This window comes from Drosophila elegans, unplaced genomic scaffold (assembly GCF_018152505.1).
Source record: "Drosophila elegans isolate 14027-0461.03 unplaced genomic scaffold, ASM1815250v1 contig_1, whole genome shotgun sequence".
NCBI classification, from domain to species: domain Eukaryota; kingdom Metazoa; phylum Arthropoda; class Insecta; order Diptera; family Drosophilidae; genus Drosophila; species Drosophila elegans.
In genome coordinates this window covers 647,959-672,329 of record NW_024545461.1, presented here as the reverse complement: position 1 = coordinate 672,329, position 24,371 = coordinate 647,959, and the positions used below count along the sequence as shown (strand labels likewise).

Genomic DNA, 24,371 nt, shown 5'->3' with positions numbered 1-24,371 from the left:
AAGTCTAGTTGACCTTAAACCTGATTCCGTTGGCACATTTGAGATTGACATTAAGCTTAATGTGACATGAACTTCACAGCGCGTAATGTGTTTAAAATAAATGTGTATATGAGTCATTTACCCCTACTGATCCAAGCAAAAATATCTTCCCAAAAGGGGTTCTCTAGCTGATTTTTTATAAACAAGAAAAGGTTATTGACATCAATAACTCATTTGAATAAATATTATATACAAGCGCACGAGTTATATTGTGGCTTGAGATTCAAACCGAACCTCCGCCAAAGAATTTAATGTGTTTACAATTATGTATGTGTGGGTGTATAAATGCTAGCAAAGTATTTTCTGGAGCTCTGCTGAGTGGATGTCGTTTAGCAACATCCTGCCTTGTGCTGATGTTGCATTTCTTATGTCAATCCTATGTGGAACAACGAACGGCTAGCTGCCGGTAGCTGACCAATTGGAAGAGGGTAGCACAGGGAGGTTTAGGCGGTGGCGTAGTCGATGGTACCGGTATGGTTACTCACGTGCTGCAAATCCTGCCTTATTGCAGGACCTCTGGCAGGAAAAACCACTCCTATTCATGGGGATTTTCTTTTTTTCTATGCAATTGTGGAGTCTCATCAGCAATCGCGTAAGACAAGATCATTAGCTTCTCTTCCTCGTCTACGGATATCCTGCTGAGCATTAAAAAGTTTCATAAACTCACGAATATATATGACTTTTATCGTAAACTATATTCGTTGAAAACATGTAACAAGTTGAGGGAAGCGATTTGAAACCGTAAAGGGCATATACATTCTTGGTAGTGATCATAAGCAGAGTTAATCTAGCCATGTTCATCTGTCTGTTCGTCTGCTTCAACGTCGAGATCTTTTAAACTATAAAAGGCAGAAGCTTGGAATTTAACTAACAGATTCAAGTTACACCTATGCAGTGCAAGTTTATTTTAAAATGTGTCCACGCCCACTCTAACGACAACAAATCCCAAAACTATGTTATGTTATTGGGTAACATATGTATTTTATAGTATATGTTTACATTTTCTAGTTTAAGCATCTATGTTTGAAAAACTTGTGACGAGGGTGGGGTGGTGCACGCTGTTAGCTTGTAATTTTGACCCTTCAGCTTGGCAGATGACAACGATTGATTAAATATTTGAACGGAAAATTTAGGAGTTTGCTCCTTCTTTTCAAAATCATTAACCAATATTATTTTTCTTGCCTAGTAAAAAAGTTTTATTTTTTTCTTTGTATAGGATGAACTGACTAAAGAACAAACTGCTTGTAAGTAACTGAAATAAATTAAGCAATTGTTTAAGTTTGAAGAATTATTTTTCTTATAGTACTACGCAATGCATTTAATGCTTTTGATCCAGAAAAAATGGTTACATAAATACGGGCATGTTTGGTACTATTCTAAGTATGCTGGGTCACAAACTTGACGATGCTACTCTTGCTGACATTATTGCTGAAGTCGATGAGGATAAATCAGGTCAAATTGTATTTGAAGAATTCGCTACACTGGCCGCCCGATTTCTTATGGAAGAGGACGTCGAAGCTATGATGGATGAACTGAAAGAAGCTTTTCGCCTTTACGATAAAGAAGGAAATGGCTATATTAAATGGAACCAACTTAGTTAATTTGTTTTTTTTTTTTTTTAATTTTACATTCATTTATTTATTTGTCGAATCTTCACCCTTAGGCAGTTTTAAAATTTTTAATCTATAAATTTAACTGATGCCCATTTACAGGGTCATTTGCTTTTAAGTTAAGTTAGCTTGGGTTCTGGTTTCGATGTACCAGTTCGTTGATGTTATAGTTCTAAGCACTTTTTACTGTGCTTTTTATTATTGTTAAACGTTGATGCACTCTAAACATTACAAACAAGTGGAGATTGAAATGCAAATATGATTATATAGATTATTATAATTATTATCAGGAATAGGAAAGGGTTCATGCAGGCCAAAATTTGAGCTACATCTTGGCAAGTTAAGAGTATGGTAGTTGCGGGTTAGTCTAAAAGGCACATTAAAAGTTAAGCGGCTTACCAATTCTTTGGGGTCAATATAACTTTTGACAAAATTGTGTATAAGTTAGTACCAAGCATGATTCTACGATTTAAAAGAATAGGTAAATTATGCAATAGTAATCTACTAAAGTATGAAGGCAACCTTACGTTATGATCTTAGTTCAAAGCACGAAGGCGAAAAGAAGAAATTTTGTTTGTATCGACTCAATACGATCAATGTGTACTTGATATTGGAGCGCAATTTAACAGCAGAAAGATCATTGATGAATAAAGTAAACAGCAATGGTCCCAAATTACTACCCTGGGGCACTAAAAATGTTATATCACAGCAGTCTGTATTTTAATATTGAATCCTTTAGCTATAATAGATTTCAATTCAAGTAGGTTCGTGGCAGACCTTAGTAAGAAACACAAATTTTGCAAATGAGCGGTACAAACGCGCTCAAATGCTTGAGGTATTGCAGACAATTTAGAAATACCTCTATAATTTTGAACATGCGACTTTCATCCCTTAAGCTTAATGTGACATGAACTTCACAGCGCGTAATGTGTTTAAAATAAATGTGTATATGAGTCATTTACCCCTACTGATCCAAGCAAAAATATCTTCCCAAAAGGGGTTCTCTAGCTGATTTTTTATAAACAAGAAAAGGTTATTGACATCAATAACTCATTTGAATAAATATTATATACAAGCGCACGAGTTATATTGTGGCTTGAGATTCAAACCGAACCTCCGCCAAAGAATTTAATGTGTTTACAATTATGTATGTGTGGGTGTATAAATGCTAGCAAAGTATTTTCTAGAGCTCTGCTGAGTGGATGTCGTTTAGCAACATCCTGCCTTGTGCTGATGTTGCATTTCTTATGTCAATCCTATGTGGAACAACGAACGGCTAGCTGCCGGTAGCTGACCAATTGGAAGAGGGTAGCACAGGGAGGTTTAGGCGGTGGCGTAGTCGATGGTACCGGTATGGTTACTCACGTGCTGCAAATCCTGCCTTATTGCAGGACCTCTGGCAGGAAAAACCACCCCTATTCATGGGGATTTTCTTTTTTTCTATGCAATTGTGGAGTCTCATCAGCAATTGCGTAAGACAAGATCATTAGCTTCTCTTCCTCGTCTACGGATATCCTGCTGAGCATTAAAAAGTTTCATAAACTCACGAATATATATGACTTTTATCGTAAACTATATTCGTTGAAAACATGTAACAAGTTGAGGGAAGCGATTTGAAACCGTAAAGGGCATTTACATTCTTGGTAGTGATCATAAGCAGAGTTAATCTAGCCATGTTCATCTGTCTGTTCGTCTGCTTCAACGTCGAGATCTTTTAAACTATAAAAGGCAGAAGCTTGGAATTTAACTAACAGATTCAAGTTATACCTATGCAGTGCAAGTTTATTTTAAAATGTGTCCACGCCCACTCTAACGACAACAAATCCCAAAACTATGTTATGCTACTCTGGGACATGGTAGAGGACAGTTATTGGGTAACATATGTATTTTATAGTATATGTTTACATTTTCTAGTTTAAGCATCTAAGTTTGAAAAACATGTGACGAGGGTGGGGTGGTGCACGCTGTTAGCTTGTAATTTTGGCCCTTCAGCTTGGCAGATGACAACGATTGATTAAATATTTGAACGGAAAATTTAGGAGTTTGCTCCTTCTTTTCAAAATCATTAACCAATATTATTTTTCTTGCCTAGTAAAACAGTTTTATTTTTTTCTTTGTATAGGATGAACTGACTAAAGAACAAACTGCTTGTAAGTAACTGAAATAAATTAAGCAATTGTTTAAGTTTGAAGAATTATTTTTCTTATAGTACTACGAAATGCATTTAATGCTTTTGATCCAGAAAAAATGGTTACATAAATACGGGCATGGTTGGTACTATTCTAAGTATGCTGGGTCACCAACTTGACGATGCTACTCTTGCTGACATTATTGCTGAAGTCGATGAGGATAAATCAGGTCAAATTGTATTTGAAGAATTCGCTACACTGGCCGCCCGATTTCTTATGGAAGAGGACGTCGAAGCTATGATGGATGAACTGAAAGAAGCTTTTCGCCTTTACGATAAAGAAGGAAATGGCTATATCACTACAGGAGTTCTAAGGAAATTCTAAGAGAACTAGATGATAAATTAACTAATGACGATCTAGATATGATGATTGAGGAAATCGATTCAGATGGATCAGGAACAGTTGACTTTGATGGTATACAATTTCAAACATTTTGGTTTGTTTAAAATTTCTTAAGAATACTTTTTAAATTATAGAATTCATGGAAGTAATGACTGGTGGCGATGACTATAAAACTTGTCCACGGAATACCTTCTCAAAATTATTCTTGAAAATGGAACAGCAACTTTTATCGAACACTGAACAATATTATGGTTAAAGCTGTTATAAATAAGTGAACGCGCAGTAATTTTTACATTTAAATGAATTTATTCATCCTAAAAAACGTCCCTGTTATAATTTCTTTATTAAATGGAACCAACTTAGTAAATTTGTTTTTTTTTTTTTTAATTTTACATTCATTTATTTATTTGTCGAATCTTCACCCTTAGGCAGTTTTAAAATTTTTAATCTATAAATTTAACTGATGCCCATTTACAGGGTCATTTGCTTTTAAGTTAAGTTAGCTTGGGTTCTGGTTTCGATGTACCAGTTCGTTGATGTTATAGTTCTAAGCACTTTTTACTGTGCTTTTTATTATTGTTAAACGTTGATGCACTCTAAACATTACAAACAAGTGGAGATTGAAATGCAAATATGATTATATAGATTATTATAATTATTATCAGGAATAGGAAAGGGTTCATGCAGGCCAAAATTTGAGCTACATCTTGGCAAGTTAAGAGTATGGTAGTTGCGGGTTAGTCTAAAAGGCACATTAAAAGTTAAGCGGCTTACCAATTCTTTGGGGTCAATATAACTTTTGACAAAATTGTGTATAAGTTAGTACCAAGCATGATTCTACGATTTAAAAGAATAGGTAAATTATGCAATAGTAATCTACTAAAGTATGAAGGCAACCTTACGTTATGATCTTAGTTCAAAGCACGAAGGCGAAAAGAAGAAATTTTGTTTGTATCGACTCAATACGATCAATGTGTACTTGATATTGGAGCGCAATTTGACAGCAGAAAGATCATTGATGAATAAAGTAAACAGCAATGGTCCCAAATTACTACCCTGGGGCACTAAAAATGTTATATCACAGCAGTCTGTATTTTAATATTGAATCCTTTAGCTATAATAGATTTCAATTCAAGTAGGTTCGTGGCAGACCTTAGTAAGAAACACAAATTTTGCAAATGAGCGGTACAAACGCGCTCAAATGCTTGAGGTATTGCAGACAATTTAGAAATACCTCTATAATTTTGAACATGCGACTTTCATCCCTTTTTATGAAGTGGAATAATAAAAGAATCTTTCCAGATAGTTGGAAAAACTGATGTGACAATTGTAACAGTTTAAGAATCGGTTTACAAATAGATAGGCACAAAACTTAAGCACGCACCCAGGAAGCCCTTCTGGACCTAGAGAGTATGCTGGTGTTGTGGTTTTTAAATTCCTTAGAAGAGAACTTTTTGTTATTACCGGGAAAAAAATACAATTTGACCTGTTAAAATTGTAAACTGAATTTAGACAAGAGCACGCACTATCGATAGTTTGGAAGAACTTGGCACATAAATCAGCAATTTCAGAGACCTTAAGAACATTAAAATCCGATCGAGCAACCACATTTTTCAAAAAATCAGATGGCTTGCCCGCCTTTTGTACTTTTGTAAGTGTTTGTTTTTAGTTTTTAAAGTCTTTGAAGCTCTTGTGTAAGCCACGGAGGTCTGTGGTCTTGGAGGAAAACTGTCAGGAACGCATTCATTAAAAAACGTGCTTAAAACACTATAGAATAGTTCAGTGGCACTTTCCATATCCATGCAATTGTTTGAAATGGTCACACTTTTGTGAAGCTCCGCTTTAAACACCTTAAGCTCGGCTTAAAAAACTAAAAACTGTTTAAGCAGCAGCATAAACATAAGTAAAACACTTAAAACTTCATTTTGCCCAGAATAAAAAATCCACAATTTTAAGTGCAACAACAAATCTGTTAAGAAACAGTGCATACCATAACACAAGAGCAAAAGACAAAACACTCAACACATCAAAACACTCAATCGAAAAACTCTCGTCACCAACACAAATATGTCTTCAACAGCAAAGCGACTCAGGAAGGAAACTCACTCTGATCTGAGCCCGTGACTCCGATGTTCAATTGCTTCACACGATCGACCAGAGATTTTCCGAGCTAAAGGAGGGGAGACCCGTGATGGCGAGGCACGTATAACCGGCAGTCTTTAAGTTGATAGCAGCTGACTGCAACAATCTTTCTCTGCGAGTCACTCAATTGGAGAGCGACTTGAGAGAGATGGGGATGTTGAGGCAGGGGGTCAAGGAGCTGGAGGCGAAACTGCCATGATCAGCGTGTTGAAGAGTTAGCGGCAGAGTGGGTGGCCTTCTGCAACGCACAGGCGGAGTCTGAAGTCGCCTGTGATTTGTGTTGGCATGGGGTCCCACAAGTCCAGGGGGAAAATGTGAAAGCACTTTTCCACGCACTGTGCTTCTCTCTCAAACTATTTTTCGAAGGTGTCCGTGAAAATCGGCCCATACAGTATAATTATAATTATTAAAATGGAACACGTGCACGATAAAGCGGCACTGCTGCGTGCGATCGGCGCATACCGAAGAGAAAATAAAACGCAACGGAGCTTAAAGCTCATCGGCCTAAATTTGCCAGCGTTTATATATATATAAACAATCGGCTGATCAAACCAAAGTACGAAATATTTAAGTGGGCGATGCATCTCAAAAGGCCAAAGCGCCTAACAGCTGTTTTCTCTCGGCGTGAAGATATCTTCGTAAATGAGAAAGGATTAGGAGAGGCGATATGCGTGCAAAGCTTGGGCGAACTAGATCGAATGGAGATTAGCACACCCGATGAATTAGCTGCTCTGGGAACTGCTAGTTCTGGGACTTCAACTGATAATTCATTTCGCGCCTTAAAGGCTTTTATATTTATATTCCATTTTTGAGAAATTATCATTAATTTTATTATATTTATTCAGGCTTAGAATCAGTCGCATTAATTTTATTTTGTTTCTTAGTATGGTGTTGTAGCGGCGCCTGAAGAACGTTTTTTAGCCTAGAAGCATGCTTTAGTTTGGTAGTAAGTGACCAATGGAGACTAGCCAGATGCATCTCCAAATTTAGTGTCGGTAATTAGTTTTTAACAAAAAAAAAATACTAAATAGTATTTTTGCAAGTGATGCCAGGTCGAGCTTGAATCAGCTGTTGCTGAAAGGTTTGTTCTACTCCGAAATGGAGGACTTCTCATCTGGCAGAAATTTCTGGCAATGGCCAAAACCGACGGCTCATGATTTTTGAACTATCTTCTTAATTGAACCAGCGTGGCAGTCAGATGAGGAAAATTTTCTTAGTACCAATTCGGTAAAGTTGTGTATATAGAAGCACGCGGCAGATCGAATTTCCCTCCAAGTGATTTTTCCAACGTACTAATTCCAACAAAGAAGTTAGTTATTTTTTTCTCGCTAATTATTTTTGAGTGTTGAATTTTGGTTTTTTTGTTTTCTAAAATGTGTTAACTTAAATCAAACAAAAACAAGAATGGAAGCAAACTTCGGCAAGCCGAAGTTCAAATACCCTTGCAGCAATTAAATATTTTTGAAGACATTAAAATTATGATTTACTTGCGTGTATGTTTAAAAGCATTGAAGCTATGATGATTTGCAGCTCAATTATTTGAGTTCCTATGGCAGCTATATTATATCGTTTTCCGATTTTAATAAAATTAAAAGAATAATTCTGAACTGAGAAATAATTAAATAATCTAAAAGAATTTCTAAAAAAAACAAGAAAGAAAGCAAACTTCGGCAAGCCGAAGTTCATATACCCTTGCAGCTATTGCATGAATTAAATACTTTTGAAAACATTTAAATTATGATTTACTTGAGTATATGCTGAAAAACATTGAAACTATGATGATTTGCAGCTCAATTATTAGATAGTTATTTTATATATTTTTATTATTTCTATGGGAGCTATATGCTATAGACGTCCGATTTTGATAAAATTTAAAACATAATTCTGAAATAATTAAACATTGCTATATGTCGAAGAACTAAACAAAAAATTAAAAAACAGAAAAGTTATAATTTTTTTTCATTTATTTTTCCGATTGTTCCTATGGGAGCTATATGCTATAGTCGTCCGATTTTGATGAAATTTAAAACATAATTCTGAAATATTTAACCATTACTATATCTCGAAGAACGAAACAAAAAATTAAAAAACATCAAAGTTATAATTTTTTTTCATATATTTTTCCGATTGTTCCTATGGGAGCTATATGCTATAGTCGACCGATTTTGATGAAATTTAAACCGTAAATCGGAAATATTTAAACATTGCTATATGTCGAAGAACTAAGCAAAAAATTAAAAAACAGCAAAGTTATAATTTTTTTTCAATTATTTTTCCGATTGTTCCTATGGGAGCTATATGCTATAGTCGTCCGATCCGGCTCGTTCCGACTTATATACTACCTGCAATAGAAAGACAACTTTTGGGAAAGTTTCATGCAGATAGCTTTAAAACTGAGAGACTAGTTTGCATATAAACGGACGGACAGACGGACAGACGGACAGACGGACGGACAGACGGACGGACAGACGGACATGGCTAGATCGACTCTACTAGTGATGCTGATCAAGAATATATATACTTTATAGGGTCGGAAACGTCTCCTTCACTGCGTTGCAAACTTCTGACTGAAATTATAATACCCTCTGCAAGGGTATAATTACAAATTAAAAAAGTTACATTTTTAAAAACTCGACTCGTTTCGACTTATATACTACCTGCAATAGAAAGACAACTTTTGGGAAAGTTTCATGCAAATAGCTTTTAAACTGAGGGACTAGTTTGCATAGAAACGGACGGACAGACGGACGGACAGACGGACATGGCTAGATCGACGCTCCTAGTGGTGCTGATCAAGAATATATATACTTTATAGGGTCGGAAACGTCTCTTTCACTGCGTTGCAAATTTCTGACTGAAATTATAATACCCTCTGCAAGGGTAAAAAAAGAACAATTTATTAAAAGAATAAGTGATTTAATAATGAAGGAACAATAACTATATCATGGAAAAAATAATTTTTAATTTAATTAAATAATTAATAAGATTAAAATAAGTTATGATTCATCTAGTGCGCGGTTAAATTACGGTTACTATCTCCCTGTCAAAAGTTTTCTTAAATTAGCTTTTGATTAAAAAAAAAAATAATGAAACGTTTATAAGTGCACATATAATCCAATGTCCAAGCAGGAATGCATTGATTTCTTATTCAGCCTACCTGGGTCGGAAGATCGATCGTCCGCCGAGTAACCAGCTGTGTGAGTTGTTTTACCTTTATGATGTTTGTGTACACATATTGAACACCCACTGTACCAAGATTACTTAAGGGGTACACACTGTAACACTTTGTTCCAGTGTTTACATAATCAAAATGCCCCGGTCATAAACCCAAGTGTCCGAAATATGATATGCCTTGGACTACACACCAAAAGTGCTAGCGTCGGCATAATTGTAACACGAATTGTACCTCGCGCTCCCGCTTAAGAGAGCATAGCCTATATACTTAAGCATATAAAAAGCCGTCTCTCTGCCGCCGTCTGTGGGCAGGGCCGTCCGTCTGTCAGTCCGTCCATCTGTCCGTATGTCTGTCCGTCCGTTTTTACGCAAACTAGTCTCTCAGTTTTAAGGCTATCTGCATGAAACTTTCCCAAAAGTCTGTCTATTGCCGGTAGTATATAAGTCGGAACGAGCCGGATCGGACAACTATAGTATATAGCTGTCATAGGAACAATCGGAAAAATAAAGGAAAAAAATTATAATTTTGCTGTTTAGATCTTCGACATATAGTAATTGTTAAATAAATCAGAATTACGGTTTAAATTTCATTAAAATCGGACGACTATATCATATAGCTTCCATAGGAAGAATAATATATAAAAAAAAATTTTGTTTAAAAACGAAACTTTTAGACTTTTAATTTTATTGAAATCGGAAAACGATATTATATAGCTGCCATAGGAATTATCGATTAATTAAGCTGCAAATCATCATAGCTTCAAAGTTTTTAAACATATGTTTTCAAGAATATTTAGTTTTTGCAATAGCTGCAAGAGTATATGTCGGAGGAGATCTATTGTTATAATTATAATTTTTGAGTTTGAATTTATCGTAACTGAAATTATGTAGCAACCACACACGGTTGCATTTAACATTTTACCAACACTGTGCCACGCATAACATTCTGTAAACTTAAGCCAAATTTAATGTAAGCGCGGAAGCGCAGCTCACTTTGCTTTTCGTCGATCACGCTAACAAGACAATTTTTACAACTTGAAGAATAAAAACACATGTATTGAGAAAATACGCATCAGAACACAACACGAGACTAAGAGCATTATCAAACGCTCGTGGATGACGGAAAGTAGCCAGTTAGCAGCTACGTTAATTCCGACCGTGACAGGATTATGAATAAGGAGAAGTATTGGTTCATTTTCGTCATTCGAGCGTCATTTGTTTGCATGAGTCTCTGATTATTAATCACGTGCAGGTTATGGTGGCAGTTGTATGTGCTTTCAGCTCGAGTGGAGTACTCGCACCAACACAACGGTGGTACATTCATCGACATAAACACGGACACAAACACTGAGCTCACCCTAACCTGAAACCCAGCGTGGGAACTTTGGTCAATCTTCTAGATCGAGTGGAGTACTCGCACCATATCAAAGGAGGTACATTCATCGACATCATTACGGAAACATATAGAGGGCTCATCCTAACCTCAAATCCAACGTGGCCGAGAACATTCGGGAAACAGGAGAGCATCAACGGCTGCGCCAGCTGAGGAACGCAATCATCGCAAATCATCTATAAATTTATCATTGACCCTGTAGCTTGTGGATTAAATATCAGCATTTCACCCCAATGACAAAGGCTACACGTGGAATTCAACGTCACACACATCATCTCACGCATACGCATTTGTAAACATCAAATCGCAAGTAAACATTTTCGATTATATTAAAGAAAATCCTGTATACTCGGCGTTACCAAGCTTATCATTATAACACACACATTCTGCGTCGGTTACGGCAATATCAGGCATGGGGAAAGAAGAATATCCTATTTTAGCTGCCGGCGAGGCAAAACTAACACATCTTAGATCGCAAAGAAACACCATCGAACGCCATATAGAAAACATACATGGCAAATTCATAGCTGATGGAGCTAATGAAGAAATTCCAGTTATCGAGTGTAGACTGCAAATTCTAGAATCGCATTATCGACAGTTGAGTCAGATGCAAACTCAAATTGAATCTATAAGGTCTACTGATAATAATCGGTCAGAAATAGATGAACGTTTCATAGCAGCTAGAGTTAGCATATCACTTATTCAGTCAAGACAACGTCAAGGCCATGTAGATCAAAGCGTCTTTGAAACAACGTTGGCTGGATCTCACCATACCAGGTTGCCAAAGCAGAAGCTTCCCAGCTTTGATGGCAAAGTTTAGGCGGTTCATCACTTCATTCAATAATTTAGTTCACAATGACTCTTCTCTCGCGCAAATGGGTAAGTTTAATTATTTACTAGGCTGCTTATCTGGTCCAGCGCTGGAAGTAGTTCAGGCATTTCAGATTTCGGAAGATAACTATCCAAAGGCTTTAGAGCGGTTGAAGTCAAGGTACGACAACGACGTGCTCATATTTCTGGACTGCATCTCTAGTTTATTCGCGCTTCCAAGTCTAGCGAAGCCCGATCCCTCACAATTACAGCATTTCGTTGACAAAGCTTCAGCCATCCGCGGCTCTCTACTATCATTCGGGAGTGCAGAGGACATTATGAATAACGTAATGATTCATGTGATTTTATCAAAGGTTGACAGCCAAACAAAGGCTAAATACAACGAACAACAAACATTCGAACAATTACCGTCTTGGGATGAATGCTGCAAGGCTTTAAATCGTAGATTCTAGGTTTTTGAAAGTCAAAATGGTGACGTTAGGAAGTCCGATCAAAGGGATCAAAAACTCAAGTCTAAAACACATATATCTCAAAATTCATTCGTGATCACAAACGTTGATTGTTTTTATTGTAATTCAAGCACACACTTTATCAGTAGCTGCAAAGCATTTGCAGACTTAGCAATTCAACAACGACAAGAGTTGGCCAAGAAAGCAGGAGGTTTGCTTTAATTGTCTTCGAAATTCTCATCAGATCAAGGACTGCTGATCTAAATCAAGATGCAAAATCTGTCGCAATTCACATCATACACTACTTCACCAATTCCAACCAGAGAGGCAAGTCACGAATCAAGCGAATCTTCAAAATTTATCCAAGGCCACACAATAATGTCATCCTAATAGCTCGCACTGTAAAAAGGGCATTCGTTCTAATCAGGGACAAATTCGGGCAATTCCATCCAGTTCGCGCTTTTTTAGACTTCTGTTCCGAAGTTAATTTCATAACCGAGGAAACATCAAAACGTCTTCAACTAGACAGGTTTCATGTACAACAAGAAGTTAGTGGAATTGCTGAAGTCAGACAAAGGATTCATTATACCGTGGTCGCAACTATAAAATCGCGAACCTGTCCGTTTGAATGGTCTTCAACGTTCTCAACAATTAAAACTATTTGTGCAAAACAGCCTGAAGAATCAGTTTACGTTCCAAACTGGAAATTATCAGAAGGCTTAATCCTAGCAGACTTTCAATTTCATGTTTCGTCAAAAATCGTTCTTCTTATCAATACGGAAGGTTTCTTTGAAGCGATTCGAGAAGGAAAGATTAGTCTAGGAGAAAACTTACCAAGTTTAGTAAACACATCGTTTGGGTGGTTTGTAGGTGGCAACATAGCGGTATATAATGTCATTCAAGAAAAGGCCTCACTCTACAAACTCTTAAACCAATTTTGGGAAATCGAAGAGTGTAAAATGGGCAAAGGCATTCTCACTGAACAAGAGAAACAATGCGAGCAATACTTTCTACAAACAGTCTCAATTCAAGAGGAGGGTCGAATTCAAGTCAGACTTCCATTCAATTACACCCCTGATAAACTAGGAAATTCATTCAATCAGGCTCTTAAAAGATTCATGTTCTTAGAAAGGAGACTCAACAAAAATCCCCAACTAAAACAGTCATATGTAAATTTTATGGCAGAATATCTCGCACTAGGACATATGTCACAAACTGAAAGCGTGGATCGTACTAAGCCACACATTTACATTCCGCATCACTGCGACTTACGGCCGGAGACCCTGTCAACAAAACTGCGCGTGGTTTTTGACGCATCTGCCAAAACCACCACTGGAAAGTCGATCAACGATGTTCTTTTGGTAGGTCCCACAATACAAGCAGACCTCGTCATAACACTTTTAAAGTTCCGTCTTAATGTATAGACAGTTTTCTGTTCACGAAGAAGATAGAAATTTTCAATTAATTCTCTGGCGAGGAGATTCAACTAACGAAATAAAAACTTACAAGTTAAATACCGTAACGTACGGTTTGTCAGCTGCGCAGAAATCAATGCTGCATAGCGATTTGTATGTGGACGATGTATTAACTTTCGCAAATACCTTAGCCGAATTAATGGAAATAAAGGAATAGCTCACCAAAATATTAGGTAGGGCTAAATTACAACTCGCAAAGTTTAGCAGCAATGCAAAGGACATAGTCGAAAGATCTCAAGATGAAATACTCATAGAACTCAATGATCAGGAATTCACAAAGACCCTTGAAGTAGCGTGGAAGCCAAACGCCGAAGTGTTTGGGTTCCATCCTAAGGTTGTACTCGATGCTCCAGTAACTAGGAAGTCGGTGCTATCAGCGATTGCTCGAATTTTCGACATATTAGGGCTTATAAGTCCTATAATAATACGTGCTAAAATATTTCTTCATGATCTCACACTGAAAAGGCTACCATGGGATACATGCATCTACGAAAAACAACTCGCCATGTGGACCGAAATCACCGATGATCTTCGTGTGTTAGAAAATTTTACTGCACCGCGTTATGTTCTCACTGCAAAATCCGAAACGTGTGAAATTCACGGCTTTGCGGACGCTTCCAAGCGGACGTACGGTTGCTGTTTATACATTCGTGTCCAGAACGAAACGAAAATTGGGATCAATCTTCTGATGGCCAAGTCTAAGGTTGCACCAATCCGCGCACAGTCGTTGCCCAAGCTGGAGCTATGCGCTGCGTTACTATTGAGCAGAACGTGGCGAAAAAGTGCAGGATTGCGAAAACCTTATCTCTCAAGTGTATACTTCTGGACGGACACAAATATTGTCCTTCGTTGGATGAGAATGCATTCTTCACAATTACAATGTTTCGAGCTAACCGAATTTCCGAGCTACAAGAGAACAATGAGGGCATTATCTGGAAACACGTCCCTTCCGCAAAAATCCCGGCAGATATCATATCACGAGGATGTCGAGCCGAGGATCAACCAATATGAGGTATACTGGACAAGCGTTTTTGAGAGAACCAAAAAAAAATTGCCTGGCTCTTCCAGAACCGATAGAAGTGCGAAATCGGGTTGTACTGCAATGCGCCGAAGAGTCTATTTTAGAGTCCATTATCGACAACAGTTCATTATACATAAAAATAGTTCGGATTCTCGCTTATGTCTACCGAGCTACCAGCAGCTAAACACTTTAAAGGAAAGACGTCACACACATTCCTGCGCGCGAAATGCAACACACATTTTGGAAAATTATATCTCATATTCAAAGGAACGTGTATTCGTCTGAAATTCTTGCGTTAAGAAAAGGAATGCCGCTGCAGCCAAGTTTGCAAACGCTTACACCTCTTTTACAGGAGACTACATCAGGAATCGTTATAATGAGGGTAGGAGGAAGACTTATCAATTCCGAACTACCATTTGACTCCAAATTTCCAGCCATTTTACCAAAGCATCATAGGTTTGTGTATCTTTACATTGAATATCTTCATCGCTCAAATCATCATGATGGTCCTAAGGCACTCCTAGCAATCTTGCGTCATAGATTGTGGATAATTAACGCCAGAGCAGTAATTCGAAAACTTGTTAGAAACTGTATCCATTGCTTTCATAATAAGCCCCAGTTGATGAAGCAAATCATGATAGGTTAAGGCAAAATCGACCATTTTTGATTTCGGGCGTAGACTTCTGCGGCCCATTTTTCACAAGTTATAGGATTAGGGGTAAGCCGCCCTACAAAACCTATGCAGCAATCTTTGTTTGCTTTACATCACAGGCCATTCACGTAGAACTCGTGACTGAGTTGTCTTTGGTGGCATTCTTGCTGAGTGTCCGCCGTCTTATCGCTCGGAGAAGCATCCCTCTAAAATTGTATGGCGACAACGGCACCAACTTTGTCGGAGCCTCATCCAGGTTAAAGGAATTCAAGGATCAAATGCTTAACGACGTATCATTAAACTTTCTTCATTCGTACAGTAGTTGTAAAGGCTTCGAATTCTGTTTTATACCCCCAGGTCACCTCATTTCGGTGGACTTTGATAAGCCGCAGTTAAACCAACGAAGACTTTGGTATTAAAAACGGTTTTAAATGCTAACTTTTTTTTTAGAAGAGCTTCAGACCGTGTTCATAGAAGTGGAGGCTATTCTCAAATCAAGGCCAATAGCTCCCGCATCTGATGACCAGAATGACTACGAGGCAGTCACTGCAGCTCATCTGATAATTGGTTCAAGCTTTCTAGCCGCACCTGACGAAAGACTTTTCAACGCCATGGATCCAAAAGGAATGCGCTATCTCGATCGTTGGCAAGGGGTTGCCTACATCAAGCAACAATTCTGGCACCATCTATTGTGATAATTATAAGTTTTGAATTTGAATTTAACGTAACTGAAATTATGTAGCAACCACACACGGTTGCATTTAACATTTTACCAACACTGCGCCACGCATAACATTCTGTAAAGTAAAGCCAATTTTAATGTAAGCGCGATCACGTTAACAATAAAAAATAAATATAAAAAAAAACAATTTTATCATTTTATTTCATGAGCCAATATACATGGCTCATTATTTATAAATTGAGAAAAACACCAAATGTAATTGGATTTAACTATAAAACAACCAAAATGGGTACCACCAAAGTGGTTGACTCAACGGCAAACGTTGCAAATAAGACCGAATCTGAAAAAATTGACACAGAAATGATCACAATAATGCTAATAATAATAGAAGCTATAATGTAAGAAAATGCGCTTTTAAAATTACATAAATTGCACAATAAGTGCCTACTCAAAAGAATCCAAAGTCAAGCAAACGACTTGGATAAAATGTAAAACTTGAACATCATAATTGCGATCATTATTGGCATTAATCAAAATTAAAAAAAAAAATATTAACGTATTTATTAAACTTACAATAATTCCTAATATCATTCTTATCTTTTGAAAAAGCCACAAATTAACACTCTAGAAGCTATTAAAAAGGTCTATAGAAATGACCCAAACTTTTGACATAGAATTCTACAATTGGTCTCAACGACCCCGAGGAGCATATAAGAGCTCGAATACAGTTACATTGATTTATACAGGTTAGATTTTTCACCAATGATTTATTGCTCAAGAACACAAAACGGAATTGTATTATCAACAATTCCAGGAGTTATCGTAAAATAGAAAATTAATATTTAGGACGAACACTAGATTTCGTCGCTTTCAAAAAGCGTTGGTATGGAATGGGAGGAATTAATTACCCATATGAATATTAGTGCATCAAAATAGAAAAATAATAAGTAAAACGAACTGGTCAAAGGTATCGATATTATTGATCAAGTTACGTTCGAACTTATTAACAGTCAGAGAGAGGTATAAATTGGATATTACTATACCAACAATAATAAATACCCCTCTGACAATAGATCCAAGTGAAGAACTTGAATCAAATAACCCTGAACCAACTGAGTCAGACACGCAAGAAAGCTTTGACTCTGAGGTAGAGGAAGAAACTAAGTAGAAGAAACCGACCTACATGATCTAACCATCCCTGCGGTATTAACAATATCAAAAACATAGGAAGAGGATACTAAAGATTCAGACCTGGAAATAATAGAATCCAAGCCAACCATAATGGCAGAGGAAACCATTGCCCAGCGGGCATACATAAAAGATATATCAAGTGCCATACCCGAATTCAATGGCCAAAAATTTAATCTACGAAGATTCATAGCAGCAGTCTAATTGGTTGACTTAACAAAAGACCATTTGAAAACCTGGATATCGAAGTAATTAAGTCGAAAATAGTTGGCTCAACCTTATACAAGGTGCAAAATGAATGAATGAAATGAAATGTATCAATGAAGTAGACAATTTATGAAAGCTACTTGAATCTTGATAAGTTCAGCACAAAAGAAGCCATCAACACAATGGTTAAAAACTGTGAGCATGGCAGACTAAAATCAATACTAGAAGCTGGTAACTTTACCACAATGTAATAAAATGACAGGCAACGCGAACTCCATATTATCCGCACGTGGAGGACAAGCCTATGGAGGTAATTTTCGTGGTAATAATAATAATAATAATAATAATAATAATAATAATAATAATAATAATAATAATAATAATAATAATAATAATAATAATAATAATAATAATAATAATAATAATAATAATAATAATAATAATAATAATAATAATAATAATAATAATAATAATAATAATAATAATAAAAATAATAATAATAATAATAATAATAATAATAATAATAATAATAATAATAATAATAATAATAATAATAATAATAATAATAATAATAGTAATAATAATATTAATAATATTAATAATAATAATACCCGAAAAGTACAAGCTACGACGAAAAACTCGTAAACTCCCTTAAGATTGAAACAAACGTAAAACAAACGGTTTATACAATCAATCTTAATTTCAATCTTTTCGTTTCACTCCGGAATGAACAAACTAAAAAAATCCAATACAAGGAGGTCATACAGGCATAGCTAGAACATTAGCAAAAATAAAAAGATAGTATTATTGAAAAAACATGAACAGAGATATATCAAAATATATAAGAAATTGCCTCAAATGCCAAAATTCAAAAACAACGAAACACACAAAGACCCCATTGACTATCACTGAAACGCCACAAATGGCTTTCGACAGGGTAATTGTGGATACGATTGGTCCACTACCCAAATCTGAACAAGGAAATGAATATGCAGTAACTCTAATCTGCGATTTAACAAAATATCTTGTAGCAATACCAATACAGAATAAAAGTGCAAATACAGTAGCAAAACCGATATTTGAAGATTTTATTTTGAACTACGGTCCAATGAAGACGTTCATCACGGACATGGGAACAGAATATAAAAATTCAATAACAGAAGAATTATGCAACAATTCGAATATCAAAATCATATCTTCTACCGCACATCATCATCAGACTTTAGGTACCGTGGAGCGAAACCACAGAACATTTAATGAGTTCATCCAATCATACATCTCAGCTGACAAAACAGATTGGGATGTGTGGCTCAAATACTTCGTGTATTGTTTTAATACAACCCCCTCTATGGCACATGACTATTGCCCATATGAGTTAGTTTTTGGTAAAACTTCAAATTTACCTACAGATTTTTATAGTATAGATTAGATAAAACCCTAATGCTAAAGAATCAATATCAGAAGAACAGCTCTCAGAGACTGTCCGCTGCAAAACACACAGCATGCATACAGAGCAGGCCGTTCAACAGACACTGCACTTTATCAACTATGTCGCACCCTAGAAGGGGCAATTGACAGCAAAGAAATAGCCATCTGTGCCTTTCTAGACATAGAGGGAGCCTTCGACAACACATCACATGATGCAGTTCGAGCTGTCCTGTCCAGAAGGAACAACGATGTTACTACGAGCAAACGGATTGGCAACCTACTTGAATCCAGGCAAGCAACATGTACGCTAGGTTCGGATAGAGTGGCTGTAGGAGTGTAGGAGTACTGTCCCCTTTGCTATGGAGTCTGCTAGTAGATGAGCTTCTCAGCAAACTTGCTGGAAAAAGAATCCAATGTCAGGGATACGCCGATGACATCGTGATAATCGCCAGAGGAAAATTTTGAAGCGACACTCTGCGACATCGTCCAACTCGGACTAAAGACAACGCTAGACTGGTGCAGGGATGTTGGACTCAATTTAAATCCTGCTAAGACACTCATCGTTCTCTTCACAAGGAAGTACAAACTACAGAGAATGAGACAAATCTCACTGCTAGGAACTCCTACAGAAACTAGCCGAGAGGTTAAATATCTAGGAATCACCTTGGATAGTAAGCTGAACTTCGCTTCCCATGTCCAAAAGACATTGGAAAAGTGTTACAGAGCAATCCTGGGGAACCAGGCCTCAGATAATACGATGGCTATACTTAATGATCGTGAGACCAATCCTCACTTATGGAGCACAATCCTCACTTACAGGCAAAGACTTGCCTGCGTATGCATGACAGGGGCAATGAGGACCTGTCCTACAACTGCCTTAGAAATTCTGATGGAGCTAACACCACTCCACTGTGTAATTGAAATCCAACGCAAAGCTACACTGAGGGCACATGTAGTGGTTGTATTCTAAATAACAGGGATGCGACTAATCTGTTAGGTGAGGTGCCCCTAATACTCCACCCTAGGGTTGAAATGACAGCCGAACTAATCTTCGAGCAGAACTTCACAGCACACCTAGGCAATAAGAAAGATTGGACCACATTGTCTGAAGTGCACCCGATGGCTAAACACACCATTGCATGGTACACAGATGGATCCCTGACACAACAAGGCACGGGCCTTGGAGTGGTAGGGCCTCGCATAAAATACCACGAATCCCTTGGCCAATATACCAGCATATTCCAGGCTGAGGTATGTGCCATTGGACGTTGTGCAGAGCTCAACATACAGCGTGGATACAAGGAAAAGGACATATCGATTCTTTCGGACAGCCGAGCAGCAAATACTGCTTTACATAGTAACAAAATCACCTCGAAGCTAGTCCTAGAGGTGAAGTGTAAGCTAAATATACTGGGCAGCCGAAGCAGGCTGGCCCTCAGATGGATTCCGGGACATAAGGATATATCCGGAAATGAACTTGCCGATAAAATGGCAAAACTAGGAGCCGAACAGCCCCTGATAGGACCAGAGCCCTACTGTGGCATAGGGAGGCACACTATAAAAAAATACCTTAGAAAAGAGGAAGGCGCCATGAGACAAGAACACTGGAGGAATACCCCAGGCCTAAGGCAAGCCAAAACTCAATTAAATAACTACAACAAGAAGAGGTTCAAGGAACTTATTCAACTAGGGAAAAATTCACTTAGGATTGTTACCGGATTACTAACCGGTCACTGTAGACTGAAAAGTCACCTAGGTAAGATGGGAATAACCAGCAGTAGAACTTGCAGATTCTGCGACATAGAGGACGAAACCTCTTAACACATCATCGCAGACTGTCCGGCTTTAGCAAGTATATGATGTAAAATCTTGGGAACCAGAACTCTTACACCTGAGCTCCTAGGAAGAATCAACCCACTAAAACCCCTCGACTACACTAAACACCCCGATACTAATAATAATGCTAAAGAATCTATGTTAAGACTAGATCAAGCATTTAAGAGAGCTAGAATAATGTTAGAAGCTCATAAGCAGAAACAAAAAATTATCTATGACAAAAATACTTTAGATTTTGATTTAAAAATAGGAGATCAGCTTTTATTGAAAAATGAAACAGGGCATAAGCTAGACTTTAAATATACTGGACCATATAAGGTTGAAAGCATGGAATAAAATAGTAATAGTAGTAAACATAGTAATTTCAAATAATAAAAAACAAACAGTTCATAAGGATAGGTTAAAGAATTTTCATTCATTATTTTCAACTAAATAAATAACAATGTGTTGAAACTATGTAATGTAAATCAAAGTAACAAATGTAAACGATATGATCAGCTCTTTATGATATTGGCATAAAGAGATGAGAATCATATGTAAAAGCTTAAAAGTAACGGCTTATCTCTCTTCCCTCATTTATAACCTAATGAAGTGTAGATAAGCGCGACTCTACCCCTTTTTATAAGTTAGTCAGCTTCAAGCCGCAGATCGCGCGAGTTATGTATCAACCGTCAAAATATACTTAGATAATTAAAGAGCATTTATTCTTTAACCTACAAGTACACGTGTTTCTTTCATTCGCTGCTTCAGGTTATGGGCCCAGACCATATACCCGCGCAATAAAAGAACACTTCACCTGTAGGCCGTCATAGTTAGATTTGGTCGCGAAAAAAAATGTCCGGCGCGTTTATAAAAATTGAGCCGCTTTGTGCGGATAACTATGACACGTGGAAAGTTCAAATGCGGGCAGTGCTCGTGAAAAACGACCTGTGGCAATATGTGGACGGTACGAAGGAGTGCCCCAGTGGAAGTGGAAGCACATCGGCTGCTGACTCCGCCGTATGGAAAACGTACGACGAAAAAGCGCGTGCAGATATCTTACTATCGGTCAGCCCCTCAGAATTGGCTTTGATCGAGGGATGCAATACAGCTAAACGCTGTTGGATGAAACTGCAGGAAATTTTTATGACGAGAGGACCAGTGCGAAAAGCAGCTCTTCTAAAGAAGCTAATATTATCGCGCCTGTGTGAAGGCGGCAATATACGAGAGCACATAAACGAAACATTTGAAGCCGTAAAGAAATTAAGGGAAATTGGCGTAGCAATCGGAGACGACTTATTGGCCATTATTTTACTCTACAGTCTGCCAGACACCTTCGAAACGTTTAGATGCGCGATGGAAGCAAGGGATGACTTACCACGCCCAGAATTCTTAAGAGTAAAAATATTAGAGGAGGCCGAAGCCAGAAAAAATAGGCACGTGCCAGATGAACAAAATGCAATGTTCGCGAAACGTCGAAAGGACAGGAATGGAAAGCAAACTAGAAACAAAGAGACTAGAAAATGCTTTAACTGTAACAGAGTCGGGCACATATCCAAAAACTGCTGGAATAAAACGAATGGAAAGGGCGAAGAGTCCGATCATAGAGAGAAAGCAAAGAGAGCAGAGGAATCAACATTCGCATGCCAGGCAAATTTCTGCGCGAATAAAGCTGGCGCTTGGTGCTTAGACAGCGGCTGTACCTCGCACATGAGCTCAAACACGAAACTATTTGCAAATATAAAAGAAATAAAGAAAACTTTACATTTGGCCAACGACGAGACAACAACTATAAGTGGTGTGGGTGAAATAAAAATCGCAGTCGACGACAAAGGAGAGAAGAAAAATATTACTCTCACAGACGTGCATTACGTTCCCGACCTCAGGCAGAGCTTGCTGTCAATATCAAAGATTACGGACAAGGGATACGAGGTACACTTCAGGAAAGACGAGGCTCTAATCGTGAAAGGTAACAACGAAATTTGGTTACGCGCACAAAGACGCGGAAATCTGTATTATTTGGACAGCTTAGAACATCAATCAAATAACATCGAGAAAATCCACTTGAGCAATATCAACGGATGGCATTATCGAATGGGACACTTGAACGAACGAGATCTAAAGAACATGGCAAATGAAGGTAAAGTGCACGGAATGAATATAAAAGAAAACGAAAAAATGTCGGATTGCGAAATCTGTGTGAGCGAAAAACAAGTGGCGAATTCGTACAAAAGTTCCCCTGGAAGCAGAACAACTGAACTACTGGAAATCGTACACAGCGATGTGTGCGGGCCCATGCGAAAAGAATCTATGGGCGGATGCAAGTATTACGTAACATTTATTGATGATTACTCTAGATATTGCGAAGTTACATTTATTAAACAGAAATCTGACGTATTGAAAGCTTTCGTCGATTATAAGGCCGCCGCTGAAAATTTTACTGGAAAGAAAATAAAGACGCTACAATCAGACAACGGAACGGAATACTGTAAGCGGGAATTTGACGCCTACCTAGCATGGAACGGGATTAAACGAAGACTAAGTGCACCATATACCCCCCAACAAAACGGGCTAGCAGAAAGGCAAAACAGGACGCTAGTCGAGATGGCCAGATGCATGATGAGGCAAGCAGGAGCACCTGCTATTTTTTGGGCTGAAGCCGTGAACACAGCGTGCTACATACGCAACCGATGTCCAGCAGCAGGCTTGTCAGGAGGTATTCCCTATACGTACTGGACGAAGAAAATTGCGACAGTGGCACACCTGAGAGCATTCGGCACCAAGGCATTTGCACTCGAAAAAGGCATCAACAAGGGAAAATTTGATCCCAGATCGGTTGAATGCATTTTGGTAGGATATGCAGCTACTTCAAAGGCATATCGACTTTATGTCCCGGAAAGGCGAAAAGTAATAATTTCTAATGACGTAAAATTTCTGAGTCTTCCAGGTTTCAGTACCCATTTTGAGGAATTTTATACGGAGCCCAACTCAGAAGAGATTAGCATTGAGATGACGGGCACGAAAATTAAACAAGTTGATCTTGAAGCGGATCCGTCGGTGGACTCTCCACAGGAACCCACTATTTCGGCGCAACGCCGTGGCAGAGGGCGTCCGAAAACACTTCGAAGTGGATTCCGTGGCAGGCCACGGAAAATTTATCAACAACCGAATGTAGAACACAGCAATGAAGACGACGCGGAGAGCGAGGAACTACAAAGCGATAAGCCTTACGAAGAGTGTGAAATAGCCAACGCACTATTTGACGATCCTGTAAATATCGCCGAAGCGAAAAGCTCTGACGATGCCGATAAATGGATAAAGGCGATCGAAGACGAATTTATGGCGCATCTAAAAAATAAGACATGGGACATCGTGGAGAAACCAGATGACCGAAAGACGATTGGCAACAGAATGGTTTTTCGCACAAAGGACACTGGAGGCGATGAGATCAAGAAAAAGGTGCGTTTGGTGGCTAAAGGTTACGCACAGAGACCGGGTGAGGATTTCCATGAAACATACTCACCCGTAGTTCGATTCAGTACGATCCGACTCCTCATGGCATTATCCGTGGAAGCGTGTATGGAAGTTCACCAAATGGATGTTGTGACAGCTTACTTAAATGGAGAGCTCGAGGAGAAAATCTTTATGGAAATTCCGGAGGGATTTCGCGATTTTGTCACCAGAATGGCAACTGGTGCGCCTATTGGATCACACGGAAGATCTCTAGATCGAAA

General features: G+C 38.0%; 2 pseudogenes; both read left to right on the top strand.

Moving 5' to 3' along the window:
* Nucleotides 1-501: 501 nt before the first annotated feature.
* LOC121466791 lies at nt 502-1,640 on the top strand (annotated as a pseudogene).
* A 1,862-nt stretch (nt 1,641-3,502) lies between these two features.
* Nucleotides 3,503-4,542, top strand: LOC121466768 (annotated as a pseudogene).
* Nucleotides 4,543-24,371: the final 19,829 nt, after the last annotated feature.